Source organism: Oncorhynchus gorbuscha, linkage group LG21, assembly GCF_021184085.1.
Source record: "Oncorhynchus gorbuscha isolate QuinsamMale2020 ecotype Even-year linkage group LG21, OgorEven_v1.0, whole genome shotgun sequence".
NCBI classification, from domain to species: Eukaryota; Metazoa; Chordata; class Actinopteri; order Salmoniformes; family Salmonidae; genus Oncorhynchus; species Oncorhynchus gorbuscha.
The window spans coordinates 20,705,897-20,718,656 of NC_060193.1; the positions used below are offsets into that span (position 1 = coordinate 20,705,897).

Consider the following 12,760-nt stretch of genomic DNA (forward strand, 5'->3'; position numbering starts at 1 on the left):
TTGGTATGTTAGGACCACGATAGATCGTTGGTGATATGGACACCAAGGAACTTGAAACTCTCGACCCGCTCCACTACTTCCCGTCGATGTTAATGGGGACCTGCTCGGCCCGCCTTTTCCTGTAGTCCACGATCAGCTCCTTAGTCTTGCTCACATTGAAGGAGAGGTTGTTGTTCTGGCACCACACTGCCAGTTCTCTGACCTCCTCCCTATAGGAAGTCTCATCGTTGTCGGTGATCAGGCCTACCACTGTTGTGTCATCAGCAAACTTAATGATGGTGTTGGAGTCGTGTTTGGCCACGCAGTTGTGGGTGAACAGGGAATACAGGAGGAGACTAAGAGTGGGTCTTGGGTGCTGTTGATGCTGTTGGATGCTGTTGATGTGAGCCATGACCATCCTTTCAAAGCACTTCATGGCTACTGACGTGAGTGCCACGTGGCCGTAATCATTTAGGCAGGTAACCTTCACTTGCTCGGGCACAGAAACTATGGTGGTCTACTTGAAACAGGTATTACTGACTTGGTCAGGGAGAGGTAGTGAAGCATCAGACCACTTCCGTACTGAGCGAGTCACTGGTACTTCCTGCTTTAGTTTTAGCTTGTAAGCAGGAATCAGGAGGATAGAATTATGGTCAGATTTTCCAAATGGAGGGCAGGGGATCGCTTTGTATACATCTCCTTGTGTGGAGTAAAGGTGGTCTAGGATTTTTTCCCCCCTGGTTGCACTTGTGACATGCTGGTAAAAATGTCGTAAAACTGATTTAAGTTTGCCTGCATTAAAGTCCACGGCCACTAGGAGCGCTGCTTCTGGGTGAGCATTTTCTTCTTTGCTTATGGCCTTATAGAGTTGGTTGAGAGTGGTCTTAGTGCCAGCTTCGCTTTGTGCTGGTAAATAGACAGCTACGAATAATACAGTTGAGAACTCTTTTGGTAGAAAGTGTGGTATACAGCTTATCATAAGGTACTCCACCTCAGGCGAGCAACACCTCAAGACTTCTTTAATATTAGACATCGCACACCAGCTGTCATTGACAAAAGGACATACACCCCCACCACTCGTCTTACCAGAGGTAACGTCTCTGTTCTGCCGGTGCATGGAAAATCCCTCTAGCTCTATATTGTCCGTATCTTTGTTCAGCCACGTCTCTGTGAAACATATGTTACAGTATTTAATGTCCCGTTGGTAGGATATTTTCCAATGATTGCACGTTACCAAGAATAATGGAAGGCAATGGGAGTTTACTCTCTCACCTCTGGATTCTCAGAAGGGTGCCCGATCTGTGGCCTCTTTTCCAGCGTCTTTTCTTCATGCAAAAGGCATGGAACTGGGCCTGTTCCAGTGAAAGCAGGATATTCTTCTCGTCAGACTCGTTAAAGGAAAAAGTTTCTTCCAGTCTGCGGTGAGTAATCGCTTTTCTGATGTCCAGAAGTTATTTTTGGTTATAAGAGACGAGAGCAGCAACATTATGTACACAATAAGTTAACAAATAAGTTACACAAAAAGCTTAAAAAAAATACAAAATAGCACAATTGGTTGGGAGAATGTAAAACGTCAGCCATGTTCTTCGGCACCACCTCCAGGTATTGACAACAAGCGGACCGCCACCGGACCCCGGACCCCCGGTATTGTCTCGAGCCAGTAGAAACCTGCCACACCGAGTAGAGTCCCGCAAACATTCCCCCCGCTTTATCGTCCCTTTCCCTATTTCCAAGATTATTAGCCCCTCTGCTGTTTGTCTTCTGTTGCCCCGTACCCTCCGCAATCATCTTACTTTTCGTATCTCACAGCCCTTTGTCTCCTGTTTCTAGGCCCACCCCTATTCCCCTTCTCATCGACGGCCAACCGGCGTGAACAGTGAGGTGCCTCCTGAAGATTCAACCTTGGGGCAGGGCATTCCAGTACCTGGTTGACTGGGAGGGTTATGGCCCGGAGGAGAGGTGCTGGGTCCCCGCCAGGGACATCCTGGACACAGGCCTCAGTTCCAACGCCGGCACCCTGGTCAACCACGTATCCGCCCAGGTAGGACACCAGGTGGCGTCCTACCTGGGGGAGTACTGTCCCACGCTGATCTGTTTCACCTGTCTTTGTGCTTGTCTCTACCCCCCTCCATGTGTCTCCTATCTTCCCCATTATCCCCAGTGTACTTATACCTGTGTTCTCTGTTTGTCTGTGGCCAGTTCATTTTGTTTCGTCAAGCCTACCAGCGTTTTCCCCCGTGCTCCTGTCTGTCTCTAGTTCCTGTTTTCTAGCTTTCCTGGTTTTGACCATTCTGCCTGCCCTAACCCTGAGCCTGCCTGTCATTCTTTACCTTGCCTTACCACCCTGTAATACTGACCTCTGCCTGCCCTGACCCTGAGCCTGCCTGCCGTTCTGTACCTTTCTGACTCTGCTATAGACTACTGACCTCTGCCTGCCCTTGACCTGTTGTTTGCCTGCCACTTGTTTGAGTTATAAACTTTTGTTCCGAAAAAGTCTGCATCTGGGTCTTCTCCTGAGCCATTGACATTCTGACAGTAATATATTGCTGAATCTGAGAGCTGCATGTCTGAGATCCGTAGGTGTTTATTCCTTTGCTACTTTGCACTGAAAAGCGAGGGTTGCCTTTGAAATTCATTGTGGAAAATCACTTACTGTATATGATCAATGCTAAAAGTGGACTAATGCTAGTCATTTTGCAACACATGGCTGGATGAAAGCTGTCCAATTCTCTGTTATAACTCTTATCTGGATAGATAGTCTGTGTTACAACAATTCAAATTTCCAACAACCTTTTTGTCCATCTTGGCAATCATACTTTAAGAACCGATTTACCATCACAGGTTCATTTTAAAAATATGTTTTTCATGTAGCTTGTACTTTTTTAAAGCATACATTACATGTACCTGTATGCTCTTGGTATCAACATCATTGTGTGCCTTAGATATCTTTGGTTCCATCACATGCAGCAGTTACAGTTTTTCTGATGACCTACAGGAGGACTGTTATTCATAGAACATGACTTGATACTGTACGTTCAGGATGAATAGGGGTGGAGCATCATGAGTGTTTAAGGGGGTAAAACCTGCAGGATGAAGCAAGTCTATTTTATGTCAGTCTTACTTTCACTATTTCACAGTAACATTAAGTGTAACACCTTAGAGTTTAGTAGGGGTCAGAGGTGTACCTGGGTGGGTAGGGCTCTTGGCTGTAGTCTGGATACACCTTCTACTCTACACTCTGTAAATTAATGATTACAGTTCAAGAATGGATAAAAACCTATGATCTTGTAAGTGATAAGATACTACATTGCATGCAGTATGTCAGTAGAGCTGTGTTTCTAATTGTGATGGGTGGAACAACGACTGAAGAGAGTAACTGACTGACACCACATAGACATCCTGCTGAAAACCACAGGATGTATGCAAGTTCAGCAGGCCTGTCCAAAGTGTAGAGATGGCCTCGTCTTATGCTCACAGTAGACCAAAATGTCCAGGTACCTGTGAACAGCTTAGTGCATGATGAGTGCGTGTGTTTAGCATGGTAATAGTAGGTTGTCTCTGCAGAAGCACTCTTGACAAGCATTCATACAGTTATACTGCATGTACACAAAACAAGAGGAGGAAGAAGTCAATTTCAGATGGTATCAGATGTTTAAATTCATATTTATACAAAAAGGTACATACACAGGGATTTCAGGAGAGCAATTCAATCAATTAACATAACACTTTTTAGGCAAGGTCACAGACCATTAATATTAAAAACACAATATGATCAACTCAGCAATCTCAATAAATATCATACAATACAATGCATAAGTGATGATCTCCAGAAGTTACCGCAAAACCTATTTCAAGTATGGTTTTTAGGTTGATCTATTTCCTGATGAGGTAGATGATGATGAAGATGGTCAGACAGCAGAGGACAACTCCATAACCTATGATGGAGAGAAGGACCTGGATTTTCATCTGTGGATAATAGTCATCAAATTCAATGTACAGCTTGGTCCCATTCGCAAACAGTATCTCCCCACATGAGACCACAGCACAGTAGTAAGTTCCAGCATCAGGAAGGTTTAGGTTCCTCTTGGGGAGGTTGTAGACACAGCTCTGTGTAGGAGACCCAGCCTCAGGGCTCTTCTCACACTGATCACGCCTGTCTCCATGGGTGTAAATTATTCCTAGATGGGATTCTCCTGAGCCATGTCTGAACCAAAAGACACTGTGTTCTCCTGCACAGGTCTCAGTGTGTATTGTACAGTTCAGAGTCACAGAGTCTCCTGGCTGGTCTGACTCAGACACAGGCTGCTGTACAACGATGGTGTTTCTGGATGCCGATCCTGACAAAAAGGTTTTCACGTCAGTAAATGTGTTTCCTTTTTTGTGTCCTAACTCAATATTTGTTGAAAACTACAGTAATGTCTGATTTTGAGAATACCTCACATTTCATGAAGACATTGTATATCCAAAACGTAAAGTGCAAAAATGATCAAGAATATATGAAGTTGCAGAAAAATAGATTCTAGTTATTTTCTCTCTAAAATCACATTTTGTACCTTTAATAATTAGAATGGTTCCTTTTCAAAATTCCACCTTGTTGGAAATATAACTCCCACAGTGATATGTTACTGAATCTGAGACCTGCATGTCTGAGATCCATAGCTGTTTTATTCCTTTGCCACCTTTGCACTGAAAAGCAAGGGTTTCCTTTAAATGCATTGTAGAATGTAGCATTATTGTCATACTTGTAAAAAGTTGTCATGAGCTGAGGATAGTCAACCAAGCTTTGCTTGAACCACAAGAAGTGTAGTGTCAAGTTGCCTTCATGGAAGCAGTGCAAAGCCACTGTGTCTCCTTTGTTGGCTGACACTAGGCGCATGGCTGAGGATTGTACCGCAGCTAGAATACACACAAAGACAAACATGAATAGCATCAATTAAGTTCTTTGGTGTCTTCAAATTTAAGGTGTACCCCCTCTAAGCACAGTAGTATAAAAGTTGAACCTACCCATCTCCCTGACAAGTGGAAATATCAGGCAGTGTGATGATCATCTTTGAAGTTGTCATCCTCTTTACTCACTGTGTCTTGAGTGGAGATGTCTACCCAAGTAGGCCACACTTCAACAGTGGGCTATTTGGTGATTGGTTGAACTGTCATTTTTGTTGATGGCTTATCCAGCCCACCATGGTCTTCACAGGTAAACTGAGAATCAATTACTGTATATAATCAATGCTAAAAGTGGACCAATGCTAGTAACTTGCAAAAACTGGCTGGATGAATGCTGTCTAATACTCTGTTAAAACTCTTATCTGGATGGATAGTCTGTGTAAGAACAATTCAAATATCATCAACTTTATTCCCTTATTGGCAATCATACTTTACCACCTGAATTACCATCATATGTTTAACTTTTTTTTTTTAAGCATTTGAAGCATACATTATGTGTACCTTTATGCTCTTGGTATCAAAATCAGTTGTATGAAATATCTTTGGCCCCACCACATGCAGCAGTTACATTTCTCCCGATGACCTATAGGGGGACAGATACACATAGAACCTGACTTGATACTGTGCGTACAGGTTGAACACGGCTGGAGCATTATGAGTGTCTAAAGGGGAAACACCTACAGGATGAAGCAACTCTATTTTAAGAAGTGGTGGGAAATTGTCATACTTGAGTAAAAGTACAGATACCTAAATAGAAAATGACTCAAGTAAAAGTGAAAGTCACCCAGTAAAATACGACTTCAGTAAAAGTCTAAAAGTATTTGGTCCTAAATATATGTAAGTTTCAAAGTAAATGTAATTGCTAAAATGTTCTTAAGTATCAAAAGTAAAAGTAAAAGTATAAATCATTTTGAATTCTGTATATTAAGCCAACCAGACGGCACCATATTCTTTTGTCTTTTTTTAACATTTACGGATAGTCAGGGGTACACTCCAACGCTCAGACATCATTTACAAACACTGCATTTATGTTTAGTGAATCTGCCAGATGAGAGGCGGTAGGGATGACCACGTGTTCTCTTGATATGTGCGTGAATTGGACCATTTTACCTGTCCTACTAAGCATTCATCATGTAACAAGTACTTTTGGGTGTCAGGGAAAATGAATGGAGTAAAAAGTATAATGTTTTCTTTAGGAATGTAGTTAAGTAAAAGTAAAAAATTTCAAATATATGAAATGGGAATTAAAGTACAGATATCCCAAAAAAATGACTTATGTCGTTAGTACTTTAAAGTATTTTTACTTAAGTACTTTACACCACTGATTTCATGTTACTTTCACTATCATTCAGATGAATTCAGATGAATAGGGGTGGAGCATCATGAGTGTTTAAGGGGGTAAAACCTGCAGGATGAAGCAAGTCTATTTTATGTCAGTCTTACTTTCACTATTTCACAGAAACATTAAGTGTAACACCTGATAGTTTAGAAGGGGTCAGAGGTGTACCTGGGTGGGTAGCGCTCTTGGCTGTAGCCTGGATACACCTTCTACTCTACACTAAACTAATGATTACAGTTCAAGATTTGATAAAACCTATCTTGTAAGTGATAAGATACTGTGTTAGTCTACATGTCATGCAGTGGTGGTCCTTCTGTAGCTCAGTTGGTAGAGCATGGCGCTTGTAACGCCAGGGTAGTGGGTTCGATCCCCGGGACCACCCATACGTAGAATGTATGCACACATGACTGTAAGTCGCTTTGGATAAAAGCGTCTGCTAAATGGCATATATTATATGTCAGTGGGTCTGTGTTTCTAATAGTGATGGGCATGAACAACAACTGAAGAGAGTAACTGACTGACACCACATAGACATCCTTCTAGAACCACATAGTGAGTGAAATGTCAACCAGGCCTATACAAAGCAAAGAGACAGCCTTGTCTTGAGCTCACAGCTCAAGGTTGTCTCTGCAGAAGCCCTGTGGACAGACATTCATACAGACACACTTTATGTACAGCACCCAAGAGATGGAAGGAGTCTATTTCTGATGGTATCAGTTGTTTAAATAGATATTTATTCATGCAAAAAAATATGGCACATTCTGAACACAGGGATTTCAGGAGGGCCTAGTGGTTAGAGCGTTGGACTAGTAACCGGAAGGTTGCGAGTTCAAACCCCCCGAGCTGACAAGGTACAAATCTGTCGTTCTGCCCCTGAACAGGCAGTTAACCCACTGTTCCCAGGCCGTCATTGAAAATAAGAATATGTTCTTAACTGACTTGCCTGGTTAAATAAAGGTAAAAATTTTAAAAAATAAATAAATTAACACATACAGCATAAGGAAGGATGATGGTTCTCAATTGAATTAGAAGTCGCAGGCTAATATTTTTCAAATGCAATACGAGCAACTAAGCAATCTCAATTAATCATAATTTGCAAAGTATAGCGATGATACAGTATCTCCTTCTTTACTCCAAAACCCATCTCTAGTCTATTAACACTTATTAGCCTTAGCTTTATCTATTTCCTGGTGGTGTAGACAATGATTAAGATGATCAGACAGCAGAGGAGAATTCCAGTTCTCATGATGGAGAGAAGGACCAGGATTCTCATCTGGGGATCAACGTCACATTATGAAATAATACAATTGCTCTTTAAATGACTTAGACTGACCAGGTGAAAGCTATGATTCCTTACTGATGTCACTTGTTAATGGGCCAGCATCCCTGTGGAAGGCCTTCGACACCTTGAGTCCACACAGAGAAGAATTGAGGCTGTTCTGAGGTCGAAAGGGGCGGGGGAGTGGGGGTGCATCTACATATTAGAAAGGTGTTCCTAAGATTTGGTATACTCAGTGTATATTGTATCACTCCACTATATTGCTATGGGCAGTAGACGATACCGCAAATCAATAATTGCACTGCATTGCCAAAAGTATGTGGACACCTGTTCGTCAAATATCTCATTCCAAAATCATGGCCATTATTATGGAGTTGGTGATCCCTTTGATACTATAACAGCTTCCACACTTCAGGGAAGGCTTTCCCCTAGATGTTGGAACATTGCTGCGGGGACTTGCTTCCATTCAGCCACAAGAGCATTATTGACGTTTTGTAATCTGATGTTGGGCGATTAAACCTGGCTCGCAGTCGACGTTTCAATTCCTCTCAAAGGTGTTTGATGGGGTTGCGATCAGGGCTCTGTGCAGGCCAGTCAAGTTCTTCCTCACAACTATCTTGATAAACAATTTCTGCATGGACCTCTTTTGTGTACATTGGCATTGCCATGCCGAAACAGGAAAAGGCCTTCCCCAAACTCTTGCCACAAAGTTGGAAGCACTGAATAATCTAGAATGTTATTGTATGCTGTAGCGTTAAGATTTCCCTTCCCTGGAACTAAAGGGCCTAGCCCGAACCATGAAAAACAGCCCTGGACCATTGTTCCTCATCCACCAAACTTTACAGTTGGCACTATAAATTGGGGCATTTAGCGTTCTCCTGGCATCCGCCAAACGCAGATTAGTCCGTCGGAATGCCAGATGGTGAAGCGTGGTTAATCACTACAGAGAACTCGTTTCCACTGTTCCAGAGTCCAATGGCGGCAAGCTTCACACAACTCCAGCCGACGCGTGGCATTGCGCATGGGGATCTTAGGCTTGTATACGTCTGCTCATCCATGAAAATCCATTTCATGAGGCTCCTGACGATCAGTTCTTGGGCTGACGTCGGGTGCTGACTACTTCCAGAAGCAGTTTGGAACTAGTGAGTGTTGCAACTGAGGACAGATGATTTTTAAGCGCTATGCGCATCAGCACCTGGCGGTCCCGTTCTGTGAGCTTGTGTGACCTACCACACAGCGGCTGAGCGTTGTTGCTCCTAGATATTTCCACTTCACAATAACAGCACTTACAGTTGATCGGGGATACTCTAACAGGAGATACATTTGACTAACTGACTTGTTGGAAAGGTGGCATCCAGTATCGGTGCCACGTTGGAAGTCACTGAGCTCTTCAGTAAGGCTCAGTGGCTGAAATAGCCGAATCCATTAATTTGAAGGGCTGTTCTGGTGGTTAATTTCTTTACTATCAAATGAGGAGAGACAAACTTATCACACAAGTCAGAGTTATACTTAAGCTAAATCTTTAATCACTTATTAATAAGGGAGCAGGTCAATACAACCCACACATATAGAGTGAATCGATTGAATGCTCTACGATAATGATGGCTGGTCATGGCAGGTCGACGATTCACGATCAAATGATTCGTTGAGAGTCCCAAGACAAAAGTACAAAGGTATTTTATAGCCAAGATACACCTTTTTCAACCTACATGACAAACAATAGATATATAGAATGGGTCAAAAGGTTAAGATTTGTGTCAACAGTTTTCATTGTGTAGAGACCAGTGTCTGGCCCTCCGACTCCAGACTGGAGCCATTTCTCTCTGGTACGGTATAGAACAGAAGCATTAACTCATGCTCTGGAATGATCTTTAGGTTTTATCACCCAAAAGACATCATAAATCTCCTGTCAGTGTTATCTCCCAGAAGCCCATCCTCAGTAGAACACACACACAATAGTTAACAGAATAGTCTATTCATAACACAACCATTTGATGTAATAAAGTATTATAACATAATCTTGCAGTTGTTCCACCATACTGTCCACATACATTTGTAGATATAGTGCATGTACAAGAGTGAACATGAGAAGTGTAAACACCTACACAATGAAACAAGTACATGTCAGTCCTCCATTCCTTGTATATTATTCACAGAAATATTCACTTAGTGTAGCACATGAGCGTGCATGCCTGATTGGATACCACAGCCACTCAGCTAATGTGACACACTGTATCTAGTCTGTTTTACTCTGTGGTTAGTGTGGTTCTGAAAGGAAGCAATCTATCCTCCTTTTTCAAGTTTCATTCGGGAAGAGGAACCTGCAGTTGACTTTGTGCTTCACAAGATATGCCTGTTTGAGAATGTACTGAAAGTTCTCGCATGACATCATCACAAAATGGCCCCTCCCCCCGGACCACAAGTTAAAATAGATGGTGCTGTATGACACATGAGGTGCTTAACTCAGAGGGTTCAGATAGGGTTCATTAGTAGTTATTTGTGGTTTGTAACTGATTTCAGAAAACTAAATATATATTACAGTCAGTTAAATAAATAACTGTTTTGCTGACTGTAAACTGCCAGAGGCAACATGAACAACAAGTAAAGATAGTGAGAACAACAGTGACAACACATCGACATCCTGCTGAAAACCACATAGAGACACAGAGACACAGAGAGCAGGTAGGAGGGTCCTGTGTGCACAATGCCAGCAGGCCCACCTGACCAAAGCGTAGATATGGCCTCGTCTTCTGCTTACAGAAGACTGCAGAGTACCTGTGAACTTGTTGTGTTGGGGTGGGTGTAATTGAAATGCTATCAACACAACTAAGCGAGGTCAACACATTACAGAGGAGAGATGACATGAATCAATAGGTTGTCTCCCATACTTATTCAACTCCTCCCTGGAAGTCAATACAAAACTACGTGTCAACATGAGTCATTGTCATTGTCATATACAGACATTTTTTGCAATTTCATTTTGAGTGATTGTGTTGCTCCTTCTGGTAACTAAGCTACACTTTATAGTAACTTAGTTGATGTTAGTAGTAATGATCCAGTGATGATGACTACCTAGCCTGTTTGATGCATGTGACTCTATGATTATGAAATGGATGTATAGCATGATACAGATGTGTAATATGTATGTAATAAATGTATATATTACCTTGTTATAGATTCTAAACAGCCACACAGTGTCTTTGTTGTGTCTTTGTTGACAGATATTATGACTACACACATGAACTATCACAGGAAAGTGTTTTATCAACGATTCTTCATAAAAGTAGTGAACAATTTGAACATTTCTTGACTTCTAAAAGTTGCTGTGACTCTACTGGTGTAGCTGCCACAGGGGACTTCCATAAACACTACTGCGCCCTATTGAAAGATAAATGAATTGCAATCCTGCAAAATGGAATTATAAATTAAGATTTTGTCAATAGTTTCTGAAGACGGACAAATCACAATGTGTACTTCATACTTAAATCAGTCTCTCAACAATATGCTGTTCAAATTATAATATTTGTATTTTTAGTTCAGGTTTTTCTCATGAAGAGTTGTATTCTTAGTGACATGGTTGTTTGTGGTTGAGATGCACTGATGTGTGTGTGGAGAGCACGTGGTGAGGACTGACAGTCATTGCTGGAGGTTAGAGATGAATTGAGCTGAGTGGTAAATCTATTTAGGGTATTCAGAACACCATAGAGATGTTTTCGGGATACAGCTGATGAGAGAATTGTCTTCTCCAGGTACATCACCCAATTTAATTATATTACTCTGTCTGCAAACCAGAATTTGTAAGATCATGGTCGAATGAAGGTTTATTCACAGAACGTTCTAAAGTCAAGAATACAAAACAAGTCATTTTATACTGACTTCTCACGCCCACACATTTACACAGCCATACACACGCACACACACACACACACACACACACACACACACACACACACACACACACACACACACACACACACACACACACACACACACACACACACACACACACACACACACACACACACACACACACACACACACACACACACACACACACACACACACACACACACAAACAGACGCACATTCACACACATACCCACACACACATGCACACAAACAGATGCACACACATGTCCTGCTACGCACACACTGTCTGTCTCACTACCCAGCCGACAGAGATAGTGATATTGTCCTTGAGACGTACTCCCCGTTCTCTCCCAAATCTCTAGTCGGGTCGGCACCGAGCTCAGACAGTCTGTGTTTAAAATACCATAAAGGCATATTGTTTTACCCTAATTCAGACTAGGACTACACATTTATTGATTATGATTTTATACATTCTAATCAATTCCATACAATTATATGTTTCAGGGTGGAATATTCTAGTCATTCAATTAACAGACAATTCTCACCTATCAACAGCTAAATACGAGTTTCAGACAAACTAAAACACCAGTCAATAGATGCATATTCACAGTGTATTGAGCATCAGCCTAATATGGTTCCTGCAAACTTAATCAGTGGATGAAATTTAAGTACAGAGAAAAAATAAGGCATTTGAATGATTTATTGGAACTAAAATGCACAACGGAATCAATATTAAAAAGGAGCATGACAGAAAGAAGTAACTGGAACACACAATGAGAAAACGATAGTTATATATATAGTGTAGAAAAGATAATCAATGCAAGTTATTAAAGAGCAAAGGTCTACGTTTCAGTCCATATTTTGTCATCTCACCCCAGAGTAAACAGTGTCTCTCTCTCCATGGCGCTCCTCTGTCTCCCGGCGTTTACTTTCTTGTGGATGACTTTCAGAGCAGCGTCATGGAGTTTTCAGCATCGTGATCCTGAGAGGAATAACAAAAATAAGTGTTCATCAGACAATAATATTCATGGTGAAACAACACCTACAGCTAAATGCCTATTTCCCTACAGCTAAATGCCTATTTTCCTACAGCTAAATGCCTATTTTCCTACAGCTAAATGCCTATTTTCATATTTGAATGAAGAAAAAATGCATTGAATCAGCAGCAGCTGGACCAGTGTTATGTCTGTCTTCCTGGTAATGAGAACTGGGGACTGACGGAGTACTTGACTGAGGGGTACGTTCCTGTAGACGAACACATGGTGGAATCATCATCGTCATCATCATCATCATCATCATCATCATCATACAACGAATTAACCCATTTTCATGACTAAATCATCATTTTT

General features: G+C 41.7%; 1 pseudogene; it reads right to left on the reverse strand.

Moving 5' to 3' along the window:
• Positions 1-3,636: 3,636 nt before the first annotated feature.
• On the reverse strand, positions 3,637-5,071 carry LOC124007759 (annotated as a pseudogene).
• Positions 5,072-12,760: the final 7,689 nt, after the last annotated feature.